Consider the following 17,026-nt stretch of genomic DNA (forward strand, 5'->3'; position numbering starts at 1 on the left):
CCGGCACTGGGCAGAGAGGGTATGGGGTAGAGGAGAGCAGTGCCCATGTCCATCCCAGCACCCTGTGTCAGCTCTTGTAGCTGGGATGTGTCCAACACAGGGAAGCAGCAGGAGCCTGCAGCCATGCCCCCAGCATCCCAGGGGCCCCAACCTGCACCATGTACCACCAACCTCCTTATGGTGGAGGTGAGGATGAGCCCAGGGCAACAAGCCACCAAGAGCCACTCTGTGCACTGTGGCTGCGAGGTGGAGGCCAGTGATGGCCCAGGGGCTCAGGGAACACTTGGGTGCCGGGGGAGGCTGGGGAGCTGCCGAGGCCGCCATGCGCACGTCCTGGTGGAGCAGGGCAGGGAAGGCGGCCATTTGACCGTTGGCCCACGTGGCGCACACACGCTTCTCTTTGAGCTCCACAGCATTTCGCACAGCTCCTTTTGAGCAATGCCCTGCACAGACGAGTTACTCCAAGTAATCCCCAAATGTTCCGATTGCGGAAACACAAAATCCACAGAGAGCAGAAATCCAACAGGCATCTCCAAAACCACACGTAGTGGGTCCAGGGGCTGCATTTTCAACTGGAACGGCCCAACACAGAGTGGAAAAGTGTCTGCCTGAGGCCCACTGGTGCCTTGATGCACCGTTGGGCAGCAGCAAACAGCTGTGGCACGTGGGATGGGTGAGCGCGAGCTGCCCATTGCCACGGCTGCTCTGGCAGTGATGGGGGTGGAAAGCTCAGTGTGGGTGATATATCCCAAGGAGGTGCTGATCAAATGGCAGGAGACTCACAAGGAGAGCAGGGAAGCCATGGCAAGGCGAGATCGCGTGCTGGGGAGAGCCCTGAAACAGCACAGATGGCTGGAGGGTGTCTGCATGGGTTTTGGGGGTGGTCTGGTTTGGGGGTCTGGGCTGCGAGGGTGGGCAGGTGGGAGCAGCTTTCTCTTTGCCTTGCCTTTCCCTCTCACAGCTCCTTGGAGAGCCAAGCTGCTAGCCAGGCCCACATGCTGGATGCGTTCCCTGCTGCCAGGCCGTTGCACGGGCAGCTGATGCCCTCTCCTGCATTCAGCGAATGGTGCTGGGTCGTCCCACTCGTGGGGCTCCTGCCAGCTCGCACATCTGGCCCCATGGCAGCTGGTCCTTCTCGAGGGCCACCCGTGGGTCCTGCCCCACAGCTCAGCCCCGGCACCTCCACTGGAGCCGGGTGTTTCTGGCTGCAGCAGGATGATCTGCTGTTGGTCTCTGCATCTGACCAGCTGCTCCAGGGTGGAGCAGAGCATTTGCCTTGGGATGCTGCAGCCCCTGGGAGGGCAGCGGTGCAGCCAGCTGGGGGGCCGGAGTCACAGGGCTGAAGCCCCCAGGCTGCAGGGCCTGGCAGGCAGTCCCAAAGCTGTGGGTTGGGGAGGCTGCTCTGGGGCTCAGGAAGCATGACAGGAGATGCCAGGGAAGGGTGTGGATAAATGCATGGGGTGACAGTATGGGATGTTTTGGGGCAGGACTAATGTGTGAGGAAAGGCAGGCATCAAGGGCCTTTGGGGAGGAAGAAGTGGGGGAAAATAGAGGGAGCAAGGGATAAAAGGGGCATCCATGGGTGAACAGGCTGCAGTCAGCATGGCCACATAGGCCGGCCAGGGGATAGGAAACTTGGGAGCCCGGGGTCTGTCTGGGGGGGCCATCTCAGGCCAGACACTGGAGGAGCCAGGGAGGCTCAGAGGTCAAAGAAGCCATGAGAGACTCTGTGGGGTTTGGGGTCAGCTCCCAGTAGGGTCTCAGGGCTGGAGCAGTCACCAGAGATCCACCTGCATACGTGTGTCCATGCATGAAGGTCATCCAAGGAGCCAAGACTCCAGGGTGGCTACAGGATAGACTGGGTGTTGTAAGCCAGTTACTAGAGGGATCCATGTAGCATATTACCTATATATGTGCATTTATTTCCCACTAATGGAGCATTACCTTGATCACTAGAGATGAATCATAGAATCATAGAATTATTATGGTTGGAAAAGACCTTCAAGATCATTGAGTTCCACCCTAAGTCCCTCAACACCATATCTGTTAAACCATGTCCCTAAGTGCCTCATCTACACATTTCTTGAATGCTGCCAGGGATGGTGACTCCATCACTTCCCTGAGTTCTCCTGAGGAGGCTCTCCTGAGCCTCCTCTTCTGCAGACTAAATAACCCCAGCGTCCTCAGCCACTCCTCCTAAGCTCTGTGCTCCAGCTCCTTCACCAGCTTCACTGCCCTTCTTTGGACATGCTCCAGCACCTCCAGGTCTTTCTTGTAGCGAGGGAACCAAAACTGAACACAGTATTTGAAGTACAGCCTCACCAGTGCCGAGTATAGAGGAACAATCTGTTCCCTGGTCCTGCTGGCTCCACTGTTCCTGATACCAGCCAGGAGGCCATTGGCCTTCTTGGCCACCTGGGCACCCTGCTGGCTCATGTTCAGCGGGCTGTCGACACCCCCAGGTCCTTTTCTGCCACACAGCTCCCCAGCCACTCTGCCTCAAGCCTGTGCAGGATCCAGCACTTGGGCTTGTTGAATCTCATACGGGTGGCCTTAGCCCATCGATCCAGCCTGTCCAGATCCCTCTGCAGAACCTTCCTACCCTCAAGCAGATCAACTCTTCCTCCCAGCTTAGTGTCATCTGCAAATTTGTGAGGGTGCACTCCATCCCCTCATCCAGATTGTTGACAGAGATATTAAGGAGGACAGGCCCCAACACTGACCCCTGGGGAACGCTGCTCGTGACTGGTCATCAGCTGGATTTAACTTCATTCACCACCACTCTCTGGGCCCGGCCATCCAGCCAGTTTTTCACCCAGTGAAGAGTACACCTGTCTAAGCCATGAGCTGCCAGCTTCTCCAGGAGAAGGCAGTGGGAGACTGCGTCAAAAGCCTTACTGAAGTCTAAGTAGACCATGTCCACAGCCTTTTCCTCATCCACTAGGTGAGTCACCTGGTCATAGAAGGTGATCACGTTGGTCAGGCAGGACCTGCCTTTCATGAACCCATGTTGGCTGGGCCTGATCCCCTGGTTGTCGCACACATGCTGTGTAATCGCCCTCAAGATGATCTGCTCCATAACTTTTCCTGATACCAAGGTGAGGCTGATGGGCCTGTAGTTCCCCAGATCCTCCATCCGACCCTTCTTGTAGATGGGTGTCACACTGACCAGGCTCCAGTCATCTGGGACCTCCCCTGTTGACCAGGACTGTTGCTAGATAATGGAGAGCAGCTTGGCGAGCACTTCCACCAGAACCCTCATGTGAATCCCATCTGGCACCATAGACTTGTGGGTGTCCAAGTGGAGTAGCAGGTCACTGATTGTTTCCTCCTGAATTATAAGGGGTTTCTTCTGCTCTTCATAGGTGTCTTCCAGCTCAGGGGGTCAAGTACCTTGAGGATAACTGATCTGGAAAGTTAGAAATCTAGAAAGATGGGGACAGGGTGAGTCCTGATAATAATGGGATGTGGAGCTACAGCGCTGGGGCCTGAGCTGCCTTGGGGCTGTGTGCCCAGGGCACTGAGCAGGGACACATGGGTTTTGGGTGGGGGCTCAAGCCCAGTAAGGACTGTGGGACATGGAAGGGGATGAGCGCAGCGGGGCCTGGGGAGCAGCCTCATTCGCATCCTTCAGAGCACTGCCCCAAACACAACCAGTCACTTCAGATGGAAAAAGTGAAGTTGTCCCTTGACAGAGGAGCAGCACCAGGATTGCCCAGGTGCTGGTCAGTTTCTGGGAAGCTTGGCCGTTCCCAGAAGAGGCAGCCTGGAGGCAGCAGGACCCACCAGGCTCTGACAGAGCAGGGAGCTGCTCTGGGTCTCTGCTCCACAATTGCAGCTGCTGCTCTTGAGTAGGACTGGCTGCTGCAGCAATTCTTGGAAACCTGTCGTCCAAACCCTGCACGAAGCCAAAGCCCCATCCCAAAGGCAGTGATCAGTACATCCTGTTCCTTTCTCACAGAAACAGAAACCATCTGCTTTACGGGAAGCCACAGGTTTGAGTCTGCAGCGCGGTCACCCCGGCCCGTCCAGAGGCGTTCCCGGGAGGTGGCAGGGGCCGGGCTATAAAGGGCTGGCAGCTCTGCCACCTGCAGCTGCTGTTTGTAATGACGAGCTGCTACTGTGTTTTCACTGCACTTGTCAGAGCTGCCTTGGACGGAGCTGCTGTAGGAAGCCAGGTGGGAGCAGGGGCACGCGTGGGAGCCTGGCTCTGGAGGGGCGGGACATGAGTCATCTGCAGGGGTCCGGGGTGGGACACGAGCCATCCGCAGGGGCAGCCTTGCTCCAGGAGGGGACACGTGTGGGAGCCCTGCTCCGGCGGGGTGGGACAGGAGCCTTCTCCAGGGCAGCCCAGCTCTGAGTGGAACACTAGTGGGAGCCCTGTTGGGTGGGGGAGGAGAGTGATGGGGATATGAGCCATCCCCAGGGGTAGTTCTGGGAGGAGACCCTGCTCCAGGATCTATATGCATGGAGGTCCCTGCCCCACAGAATCTGAGGGATTCCCCTGAGCCCTGTCCAGGGCAGAGGGCTCTCCCTGGAGCCCTGGCACATGTGCCAGGCATGGCATGAGTTCCCCACAGCGAGGCTTGTGCTCCCCCTGGACACCCCCCTCAAAACAGATTCTGCCTGTCTGGGGCTCCTGCCTTTAGCTTTTTTATTATTATTATTTTCTTCCCTTATCCCTTTAGTACTATTTGCTTTAAACTATTATTTTTTTGTCTCTGCTGATGTTTCTGAGATTGTGATGGCTTCATAAATCAGTTACCTTCAATAGAAGTGCCTGAGTAAAAGGCATAGTGAGCTCATGCCTCCTGCTCGCATCCTCACTGCTGTGTGAAATGTTGCAGTTTGAAAGCCGTAGTGGTGGTGGGGGGGGGGGAAGGAGATATCAAATCAATATCGGATTCACAAACAGTCTGTGGACAGTAGGTCTGATAGCCTTCCTAGGAGCGAATCGAGTTCCCAAATAGTGTAATCACCTATAAGCTTGACTCTGGCAGTATCAGATTCACGAACAGTCCGTCAACTGTAGGTCCAATCGCCTCCCTCCAAACAAGTAGTCGAGTTCACAAACAGTATGATTTATTCAAATGCAACATTTACAAAGCAAGTTTTGGATGTCAGTACAGGAAATTCTCTACTAGAGCATGGGGTTTTTAGCTAGCTCTGATGTACAAATATGCAATCATCTCTCACCGCAGAAGATGGGAGAGGGCGCTCAGTCTCAAGTCTCCTCAGGTGGCGCGCCAGTCCGAGGGGAGGAAAGGGGGATCAGCCTGTCAACTGATCCAAGAGTTATGATGGTTTCTTCCCTCCTCACTCCTTAGTCTCCTCAGGCAGCGTCCGGACCTGAGGGGAGGGAAGGGGGCTCAGCCTGTCAACTGACCCAGGAGTTACAATGGTTTCTTCCCCCCAGACTTTTCATCCTTAGTTCACCTTTTATACTTTTCTTTACATTCAGGTAGAGCTTGAGTAGCTAGAGTCATACTTAATATTGTTATTGATTGGTGAAAAAGTTTCTTGCTTTCATTTAAAGGTACAGTCAACCGAAAATCTAGAGCGCATGCTCAGTGAGGGGTGGTCGTACCTCGGAGGTGGGTAACTTTTGGGATGGAGGTGTGGTTTTCACATTATAATGAGCAAAGTTCATCAGAAAAGAGTGATTTGCCACCTTTGCTGGCTCAGCACCAGACATGTTATCATATATCTCCCATTAGACAGCTACTGTGTGGCTTATCAGCAGCCCAGCACAGGGAGTGCAACAGAGTTTGGCCGCAGTGTCTTCACTCCGCTCCATCCTCCATTACTCCCCTTTGCAGCTGCAAGGAGGGCAGATTGTGTTGCCTAGGGAACCGTGGAGGAGCTGAGTCCATGCTTACCAACCATCCTGGAAGTGGCAACTGTGTTATCACCCCAAGCAAGCTTTTGTAATGCCAAAACTTCTGTTAGGCCCTAGTTTTCCTCTCGGTTCCTGCTTTCAAACAATTCTTCCACATGCTGTCAGCCTCCCTAGGCTCCCAAGAGCTGCTGCTGCTGCCAAAACCCTGACTTGTTTTTTTTGTTTGTTTTTAAAGCTACTTTCTCAGCCAGCTGAGACCCTCAGAGGGGAAAAGGCAGGAGGAAGAAGAAAGAGCAAACATCAAGAGGTGGCCAGGCAGTGCGAAGAACCAGCCCATGAGATGCAGCAAGGTAACTTTGGTGCCTGCCCCCCAGCTGAAGTTGTTGAGGAAGCTCATTGGGGATGAGCAAGGAGTGATGCACCTCACTTGTAAGAGAAAAGCAGCAATAAGTTTTAGTGAGGTCAAATAGTGTCCAGACAAGTTCAGATGCAAGTAGGCGATGGCAAGTTCCACTCAGATATTTGCTGCATGGAGGACAGGGTCAGCTGAAAGTGCCAGGGAGAGTCTGCCTGGGGACCACCTCGCTTTCCAAGCTCCTCCTGAGAGGAGTCTGGGGGCAGCTGGACCCGATCCTGGTCCCAGATTCAGTCAACAGTTCCTATTCACGAGAATGGTGAATCATAGAGAGAACTTAGCAAAGTTTCCTGAGTGTTAGCAAAATTTTGGCATACACTCAGGTGCTTATCCAGGATCTGCCACATGCAAGGAATCTCTCAGGTCAGGAGTGACTCTGAGAGGTCCTCGGAGGGCCTCTCCTGCCCAGGAGGAGACTCTGCAGCCAGGCAGGAGAGCTCCATGGGTCTGGTGAGCAGCAGGCAAGGGCTGTCCCCCTGGTGCTGCGTACGGGTCAGCCCTGGGGGACCACACTGGCTCCTTCCCTCAACAGTGTAACCTGGCCGGGTGGTGGAAGAATGACCTGGGCTCCAAGATGCAGGTGTTCAACATGGACAACCAGGGTGACTTTGTTAGGTCCGGTATCCAAATTGACAGGGAGAGAGACAACCACCATAGATATATTGTCTTTTATTAATAGAAGAAAGATAATAAGTATTACCAGCTAGCTGGGGTCCAGGCTTTCCCACGCAGGGGTCACACCACGGACCCCGACCACTTCGGGCGCCCCTCTTTTATACCGTTCTTACCCAAGAGTGTTCCCCCTCCCGTTTTCCTGTTTTGCATTCTTGCTAATATTATCTATTTTGCTGAATTAAAACATCTGGATAAGCAGCCCCTCTATCATCCTGATTGAGGGCAGGGCACCCTAACCCCGCCACCTATCAAGGGTCCAGACCTTGCCATGAGCAGGGCATCCTGACCCTGTCATCTATCAAGGGTTCTGTCCCTGCCATGAGCAAGGCATCCGGACTCCGCCAGTTATCATGGGTCCTTGTGCTCTAAGACTCAGCTTATTCTACATTAGCTATTTAACCCCTACCTTCCCTGCTAATGCACCCTACATTCCCCCCTTTTTCTTTTGCTAATATCAGAGAATCCTTTCTCGATCTTTCTGAGTTTGTCGCATGAACATTATGTGCATAGAATTAACTCGATTTGTAGCTTTTTCCATTACCCCCATTACACATTTCCACATTATACAGATACACAGTAACAGTAATAACAGAATTACAAATACGCGTAATCCTTCTTTTATCAGTCCTGATATCCACCCAGGTAACCCTCCAAACAATGACTTTAGCCATTCGTCCATCAGTCCTTCTTCCCGCGTTATCTTCTGAGTGTGTTCCTTGAGCCAGCGCAATTGTTGTTGAATCGATTGGCTATGGTCCGACAGGTTAAAACAACATAGTCCTTCAAACTCTTCACATCCTTGTCCATGCGCGAGGAGCAAGAAGTCTATAGCCGCTCTGTCCTGTAGTAGTGCATGTCGCAGGCTGTTCTGATCGAGCAGGAGTTGTTCCAATACCTCGGTTGTCACATTTGCTTGCTTCTCACTCCAACAGGCTAACTTCGAAAGCTCCCTTAATGCATTTTCTGCTGCAGCTCCTGGCACAAAGATAGCTAAGGCGACCCGCGCGGTTACAGATATTAATTGTACGTTATCATTACATTCCGGTGTTAAACCAAGGGAACACTTTTGCCTTCTTTGTTCCTGCTTCATAGTTAACAACTTAGCTCTAGACGGGGCTATCATTGCCAGTTGCCCTAAATAACACGGTCCCCCATAGGCATTCTTAGGTATTCCCTGCCATGCTCTATCCCCACAAATTAAAAACACTCCATCTGGCAAGGCCTTAGCGGTATCATTATTTCATAGTAAATCTGTCCTATTATGTACCTGTCCTGATGGATCCCCTCCATATGCTCCTAAGGGTAATCCCGCAGGGAACTGTTCTTGTAACCCATCGACTGTCCCATTTGTCCCACAGAATGTCCCGTTTGCATATATGGGACCGAAGGTTCCATCTCCTCCTATGGTCTTACGCCAGTCGAATATTGGGTCGGGAGATACATCAGTCCAACCTGAAGCATTCCACCATTGGGGCCTAGGGCCTCCTTTAATTATAATGTTCCATTGTGTCAGGAGTCTCACTCCTCCCTTTTCTCCAAAAAACTTGTCCCCAAACATAAAACACGTTTGGGTCCAATTATTGGAACTATTTCCAATCGCTTGTGCCCCCATCAAATTGAGCTCTTGGGGGTCCCAAGGCAACAAGGTATTTAATCCCTTAATTAGCCTTACGGCACATTCCGAGGCACTTACTACCCCTGAACAGTTTCCCGTAGATACCTTTTTAAAACTGTCGTCATCAAATCCCGGCTTCCCAAACAAGCAGGTTCTGAATGGATTACTAGCGGTGGTGAGGGACAGGCAGAATTCCTGATTCCCCGTGTTATTTGCCCAAGCCACCCACATATTACTTCTCTCTTCTATGTTGTATATCCCATTAGAACACTTCAGAATCATAATTAGCAGGACCATAATTACCCAAATTGTGTTACTGTACATTTTTCCTAATTAATTTCAATTTCAGAGGATTGTTACTATTCCTTCGGACCTCCCACTCCTCTGCTTTCTTCCGCTCTTCTTTGTTTAGCTTCCGGACGTGGGAATGGTGAATCCAATGTCCTATTCCATCGACCTTAACGGCAGTGGGTGTTACTAAAATTACTACGTAAGGTCCCTTCCATCTGCTTTCTAATGTTTTTGGGTTATGCCTTTTTACCCACACCCAATCTCCAGGTTTGATATCCATTTCTGACCCCTTCTGATTTCTTTTATACCAATTTTGTAGTAATGGGAATAACTCATCTTGTATTTCTTTTAAGATCTGCATCTCTTTCCTCATTCCTGAGTTTTTAGTTATTCCCTTCCTTATCTGTAAGGGATATACTGGGGGTAGGGTCCCAAACATTATTTCAAATGGTGTAAAGTCTAGTACATATGGAGTTATCCGGACCCGGTATAGGGCAAAAGGTAGCATTGTTACCCAGTTCTCTTCAGTCTCTTTTACTAGCTTAGCAAGGGTTTCCTTTAAGGTTCTGTTCATCCTTTCCACCTGACCCGAACTTTGAGGATTATATGCACAATGCAATTTCCAGTTGGTTCCCAGTGCTCGGGCTAATTCCTGTGTAACCCTTGCCACAAAAGCTGGTCCATTATCAGACCCGATGCTCACCGGTATCCCATATCTGGGGATTATTTCTTCCAAAAGTATTTTCGCTACCACCTGGGCTGTTTCTTGCTTAGTGGGAAAGGCCTCCACCCACCCTGAAAAGGTGTCTACTAATACCAACAGATATCTATATCCGTATTTACCTGGTTTTATTTCCGTAAAATCTACTTCCCAATGCCTTCCAGGTTCACCACCCCTTTCCCTTATACCTTCATGTACCTTCCTGACCCTCGATGGTTTCATTTCCTGACATGCTTGACACCCCTCTATTATCCCTCTTAATATTTTCCTCTGATCTTGGAATCTCAACCCGAACTTTTCTATTAACAGTCCCATTTTTCTTTCCCCCAAGTGTGTGGTACTGTGTAACTGTTGCGCCATCTTCTGTCCCAAACGCTTAGGAATTAACATTCTTCCTTCTGTATCGTAATGTCCTTCTCCTGCACTTTGCTTTTCTGCGACCTTTTGAATCCACTCCCTCTCCTCCGGGGTGTATTCATCCTCTCCAATTTCCTCTTCTTCTCTTAAAGTGTTGTGAGTCAGGGCTAGTACCCTTTGTATTTGTCCTTCTAACGCAGCTCGCCGGGCTGCACTATCTGCAGCTGCATTCCCTCTACTTATCGTATCGGTTTTCTTCTGATGTCCTAAGGTATGCACAATTGCCACTGCTTTTGGTTTCTGCAAAGCTGACAGCAAGTGCAAAACCTCTTCTTTGTTTCGGATTTCTTTTCCTGCGGAGGTAAGAAATCCCCTTTCTCTGTATATTGCTCCGTGTATATGCACTGTCCCATATGCGTAGCGACTATCTGTATAAATCGTCACTCGCTCTCCTTCTGCCATTTCTAGTCCCTTAGCCAAGGCTATCAGTTCCGCTCTCTGAGCCGAAGTGCCGTCTGGTAAACGCTGGCTCCAAACTATCTCTCCCTTCTGATTTACCACTGCAGCTCCCGCCCTTCTTTTTCCTTGCTCGACCAAGCTACTTCCATCTGTAAACCACACTTTTCCCCCTTGCAGCGGCTCATCCTTTAAATCTTCCCGCACTGTCGCAGTTTCAGCTAACACCTCCTGACAATTATGCACAGGTGTTTCATATTCTGGGTTAGGTAGGAGAGTGGCTGGATTTAAAGTCGTTGGGGACGTATACATAACCCTTTCTGGGTTTAAAAGTAAGGCTTGGTAATGAGTCAGCCTAGCATTTGTTATCCATCTTTCAGGCGGCTGTTTGAGTAATGCCTCTACGTAATGAGGAGCTGTTACATAAAGTTTTTGCCCAAACGTGAGTTTGTCTGCGTCCTTAACCATCATTGCCACGGCTGCAATGATTTTAAGGCACGAGGGCCACCCTGCGGCGACTGGGTCTAATTTCTTTGATAAGTACGCCACTATCCTTTTCCAAGGTCCTTGCTTCTGAGTTAGCACTCCCTTAGCAATTCCCGCTCTTTTGCTCACATATAAATGGAAATCCTTGGCTGGGTCCGGGAGTGCAAGTGCAGGGGCCTCTAGCAGGGCTAATCTCAGTTCCTCAAAAGATTTTCCCATAGCGTCTGTCCACTGCTAGTCCGGTTTCTCTCGACTCGCCTCATACAGAGGTTTCGCTTTTTCTGCAAACCCAGGTATCCACAAACGGCAGTATCCTACTGTCCCCAAGAATTCTCGAACCTCCCTTGGAGATCTGGGCTCCTGAATCCGAAGAACAGTCTCTTTCATGGCATCAGTTAGCCATCTCCTACCATCTCGTATCTTATATCCCAGATATGTTACTTCAGGACTACATAGCTGAGCTTTCTTAGCACTTACTCGGTATCCTAGTTTATTCAATTCTTGCAACAACTTCCTCGTACCTTCCTCGCACTCCTCTTTCGTTCTTGCTGCTAGCAGCAGATCATCCACATACTGAAGCAATTTCACACTAGGATTCTGTCTCCTGAATTCACTCAAATCTTCCTGCAGTATTTCATTAAACAAAGTCGGTGAATTTTTGAACCCTTGTGGTAATCGGGTCCAAGTTAACTGACCCTTATATCCGCTCTCGGGATCTTCCCATTCAAAAGCAAACATTTCCTGGCTCTGTTTTGTCAGGGGGATGGTAAAGAAAGCATCCTTTAAGTCTAAAACTGTATACCATCCCATATCTGGTGGCATCGTACTTAACAGAGTATATGGATTTGGGACTGTAGGATGCACATCCTCCACTCTTTTATTAACTTCTCTCAGATCTTGAACTGGCCTGAAATCTCCTCCGGGCTTCTTTACTGGCAGTAGAGGAGTATTCCACGGAGATTTGCATTTATGCAGAATGCCAGCTTCCAGTAACCTTTTAATATGCTTTGCTATTCCTTGTCGAGCTTCAGGGGTCATTGGGTACTGTTTAACCCTAATCGGGTGAGCTCCTGGTTTTAATTCCACGACCAGAGGAGTTTTCCCTTTAACCTCTCCTACCCCCGAATTCTCTGCCCATACTTCTGGGAGTTCCCTCATCCATTTTTGAGTTTCTGGTCCAATTTCTTCCTTCCTCTCTTCATACAGTCTATATTCGTCCTCTAATCTAACAGTCAGGACCTGTATCGGTTGTCCTTCCTGGTCATTGATTTTTACCCCATCGTCCTCGAAATATATCCTTACCCCCAATTTAGTTAGGAGATCCCGGCCCATTAAGGGTACCGGACTCTCCGGTATATACAAGAACGAATGCGTGATTTGTCTATTAGCTACATCTACCTTCCTTTCTGATGTCCACCGATATACCTTACTCCCATTTACCCCTCGTACTCGAGCTTTCCTTGTCGATAGTTTCCCTGCTGCTTTATTTATTACTGAGTATTCAGCCCCTGTGTCTACCAGAAATTTTACACGTTTCCCTTCCATTTCTAATTCTACCCAAGACTCGGGGAAGGGTTCCGAGTCCCGGCCCCTTCAGTCGCTATCTTCATTTGCCACCAGTACTCTAGGTGGCCTCCTTTCTCCTTTTTCCGGACACTCATTTTTCCAGTGTCCTTTCTTTTTGCAAATTGCACATTGATCCTTTCCTAACCGTACCCCTGCTCCTCTGGGGGGTGGCGGTCCCCTTCTTTGCCTCTCTGATTTTTCTCCTGCTTCAAAAAATCTCCTAGCCATTTCCCTCTGGTGTTTCCGATCCTCCCTTCTTATTCTTTCCTGTTTTTCTTCTGGAGTCTCCCTGTTGTTGTACACTTTCTCTGCTACTTTTAAAAGATCCTGTAATGTTTGCTCCCCCAACCTCTCAATCTTTTGTAATTTCCTTCTTATATCTGGTGCAGCTTGATTTACAAATGCCAAGATGACAGCTGCCCGATTCTCCTCCTTCATAGGATCTAAAGGAGTGAATTGTCTAAACGCCTCTAATATTCTCTCTAAGAAAGCGGCAGGGCTTTCCTCGGCTTCCTGCCTAACAGCATTTACTTTTGCTAAGTTAGTAGGTTTACGCGCCGCCGCCCGCAACCCTGCCATCAACGTTTGCCGGTATGTTCGAAGACGCTCCCTACCTTCAGGTTGTTCAAAATCCCACGGTGGTCTTACCAATGGGAATCCTTCATTGATAAGGTTCTGCTGACCGGTGGGTCTCCCGTCCTCTCCCGGCACCAACTTTCGCGCCTCGGTCAGGATCCTTTCACGCTCTTCGGTCGTAAACAGCACTTTTAAAAGCTGCTGACAGTCATCCCAGGTAGGGTTGTGCGTAAACAAGATGGATTCTAATAAATCGATTAACGCCCCCGGTTTCTCGGAAAAGGAGGGGTTTTGACTTTTCCAATTATACAAATCGCTAGAAGAGAATGGCCAGTATTGATACGTACGCTGTCCCTGTGGCCCAGTTGTTCCAATCGTTCTAACTGGGAAGGCATGGGTGGTACTTGATATTCCCTCTTCATCTTCTCTTTGATGAGATCGTGTCCTATATGCGGGACCCCTATCTTCCCTTCTCTCCCTTCTCCCCCTTCTTTGATCACTACTACTCTCCTCCCTTTGTGCCTCGGGCAGAGGTACTTAAGGGGGGGGGGGTTAATGCCTGCTTTCTTCGTCTAATATTTCTGGATATAAGGTCGAATCTGGTAGTACTGCTTTTTTCCCTTCCTTTCTCACTATGTAAATATCAACTTTTCCGTCTTTTCTATCCTCCCCCAAAAGAGGTTTCAGCCATGGGGGTGGATACAGAACCAAATCCTCCCATGTGATTATATATGCAAATTGATCTGGGTGTCCTTCTGATCCAGGTCTCATTATTACCTCTTTTACTCTCCTTATTAATTCTAAATCTAAACTTCCCTCTCTCGGCCAGCCTACATCAAAACTTGGCCACTCACTTTTACAAAATGCCTCCCATCAGTTTTTATACACTTCTACAGACAAATTATGTGCCCGACGTTTAACATATCCAAAATGATTTAACATAAATGACAAAGGGGTGGATTTCCCTTCTCCCATTGTATCAAGCTCGTCGCTTAAAACCAAAGTTAATACAACTGCCAGTAAACCAGTAAGGGCGATTATTAACAGAATTCTCCCTTCCCACACTGGTCTCCTTTCGTTAAGGAGATACGGTGTTCCCAAACAACCTAACCAACCACCCTTCCTTCTCGTGGGAGTCTGAGGGACGTCTCCCTCAGACTCCAGCCGACTATCCTTCGGTGTGTCCACCTGGATTTCTGTCGTCTCACTCTCACCCCCTGAGGCCTCCCTTGACTTATTATCTTTCTCTATCTCTTTCTCCTCCCCTGCATTCGGATCCCGGACGAGCCCCCAAATGTTAGGTCCGGTATCCGAATTGACAGGGAGAGAGACAACCACCATAGATATATTGTCTTTTATTAATAGAAGAAAGATAATAAGTATTACCAGCTAGCTGGGGTCCGGGCTTTCCCACGCAGGGGTCACACCACGGACCCCGACCACTTCGGGTGCCCCTCTTTTATACCGTTCTTACCCAAGAGTGTTCCCCCTCCCGTTTTCCTGTTTTGCATTCTTGCTAATATTATCTATTTTGCTGAATTAAAACATCTGGATAAGCAGCCCCTCTATCATCCTGATTGAGGGCAGGGCACCCTAACCCCGCCACCTATCAAGGGTCCAGACCTTGCCATGAGCAGGGCATCCTGACCCTGTCATCTATCAAGGGTTCTGTCCCTGCCATGAGCAAGGCATCCGGACTCCGCCAGTTATCATGGGTCCTTGTGCTCTAAGACTCAGCTTATTCTACATTAGCTATTTAACCCCTACCTTCCCTGCTAATGCACCCTACAACTTCTCCAGCATGTACCACACTACTGTCTCGAGCACCCAAAAGCCGATCAAGCCTTTGCCCCTCCGCGGGTCTCCTCACTTGGATGAGGACAACCAGTGCATGTTTGGCTTCATCATGAATCAGAAGAGTTTTTCCAGTATGTAGGGGCAGCAGCTCTGGGTGGACAAGGCAGGTCCTGTTACTTGGCCTCCCCTCCCCGCTCTGGCCAGCATCTGGCTGTCTGCTGAGCATCTTGCAGACAGTATGATGCATCCTGAGACATCCCTTGTCAGGGCGAGTCCTGTGGGAGCTGATGGCCATTCGCTCTCCACAGACTCCATGGATGTCTTTGTGGGCCAGTGCTTTGTGGATGACAAGGAACAGGAGGTCTTGCAGACAGCCTGGCTCCTGCGTGAGAAGGTCGACAACCTGGGCAGCAACTGGAAGGCCACCAGGTGAGCAGTGGCATCCCTGTCCCTAGGGGTGTTTGATCATCTGCTGGGTGGGCACCAATAGGGTCTGTCATGCACCCACTTCCCTGCAGGAGCAGCCATAACATCTTCACTCGGGTAAACGGAAGGAAGAAGGAAAAGCCTCTCCAACAGCGCCTCTACCGGTCTAGGAAAGGTGCTGTGGCACAGGCCTCAGTCCTATCTGCTGTGCAGGATGGTGCAACCCTCTGCTTGTCACCTCACTTTTCTGCTTGTCACTTCTCACTCCTGTAGCTTAGTATTGTTCCAGGCCCAGGGAAACTGGTGGGTTGTGCCCTGATACCACCAGGGACTCGGCAGGAACTCTGCTGCTTTGAGCTTCTTCAGCAGGAAGCTCCTTCCAAACCAGGAGCATTGGAGTCAGGACAGGAACAGCCTGTGTGTCCCAGCTCTTCTCTAGCTGGGACTTGGCTGTCAGCTGGGGCACCTGCTTTCCTCAGAGCAAGGACCTTTGCTCAGCAGCTTGCTGCCTCTGAGCTTTGTATGTTGGAGGCAGCTCCCTTCCAGACACGGGGCCTTGTAACATCTGAAGCTCATATCAGCTCTCACCTGTCTGAAAAAATCATGAGTTGATGCTTTTCTCTGATAATCTCCTCACAAGGGCCTCAGGAGCTCCCCCTACACACTCCATGTTTTCCTTCTCATGGGGCCTTGTGTGGGCTGTGCCACACCATGAGCTCCAACACCTACCATCACTGCCTCTGCACATGAGAGCCCCTGCAGACATGCAACATGGGTGTCTTCCTAGTAATAATGCCTTTTGGTGCTTCCACAGTCACCTTCAAACCAGCCTTATGAGCAATCCTTAGATGACCTACCTGGCCTAGGGATGCCTCATCCCTCTCTTGCCAGCATTGGGTACCCCCTGCCCAGGTCCCCTGGCACCCAGGCTGTCAGCAAGCCCCTGCACTTGCCTTCCCCCATCCTAGCAGGGCTCAAACAAAGCCTCCCTCTAAACCTGTGTGTCTGCTTGTACAGCACTGGTGCACCCACTGCCTGCAGCTTGTGTTCTCCCACAACAGGGTAGAGCTGTGCTTTGGTCTATGCTCTAAGGCATGGGGTGGCACAGGGGAAATGGTGTGTGAAGGGAGCAGGTGCTGGCCAAGCTGGGTCAGACCCAGAGCCCCATGGGTGGGTCCTCCACTCCCAGTAAGCGCAGGGGCTGTGCAGGGCTGTGCATGGGTGAACACAGCAGGTCTGGCCCCAAAACTGTCTGATGCGGTCTGTGCCCTTTACTGGAAAGGGGTAGTGCAGACAGGAACACCTCGCTAGAGGAACAAGCCCTGTGCAGAGCAACTGGTCTGCCCAGTGACCCCCTCCCTCCCCACTGCCCGTGCTGATTTCCAGGAAAGCCAGGTCTGGAGCCAAGGTGGTTCCTCAAGCTCCTGGTCCCAGAGCGCTGCCGTCCCCAGGGTGCTGCTGTCCCCAAGTGGCTGGTAGGCTCTCGCCGAGCTCTCCGGCAGCCCATGGTGCCGTGCGACCTGGCTTGCCGCGGTTCCTGGTACCCGGGTCCTTGGCAAAGTTTTATTAATAGCACTGGTAGTTTTAGCAAGTTTTTCCACTTGCTTTGGTGTACCTTTCTGGGGATTTGTGTATTGTTTGCTCTGTTTTTCCTCTTTCAGAACCCTCTCCTTAAACAACGTTATTTTCTTCACATCGCCTCCCTGCTGTCTGCAAAATTGAGCAGCTTTTCTGGGTCTCTTGCAGCATTTCTGGAGAGGCTGGTCTTTTACAGCTTCTGAGAAGGGAGAAGAATTATGCTGCCCC

At 50.6% G+C, this 17,026-nt stretch overlaps 1 pseudogene across 1 annotated transcript; it reads left to right on the top strand.

Moving 5' to 3' along the window:
- The first annotated feature begins 158 nt into the window (after positions 1 to 158).
- On the top strand, positions 159 to 15,390 carry LOC148591511 (avidin-like; annotated as a pseudogene). Its single transcript, XR_015914066.1, has 5 exons — positions 159 to 186; positions 6,713 to 6,869; positions 14,798 to 14,925; positions 15,103 to 15,223; positions 15,313 to 15,390. The product of XR_015914066.1 is annotated as an avidin-like (transcript).
- Positions 15,391 to 17,026: the final 1,636 nt, after the last annotated feature.

The sequence above is a fragment of the Tinamus guttatus genome, unplaced genomic scaffold (genome assembly GCF_059628265.1).
Source record: "Tinamus guttatus ecotype Peru unplaced genomic scaffold, ASM5962826v1 Tinamus_guttatus_pri_ptg000770l, whole genome shotgun sequence".
Taxonomy (NCBI): Eukaryota; Metazoa; Chordata; class Aves; order Tinamiformes; family Tinamidae; genus Tinamus; species Tinamus guttatus.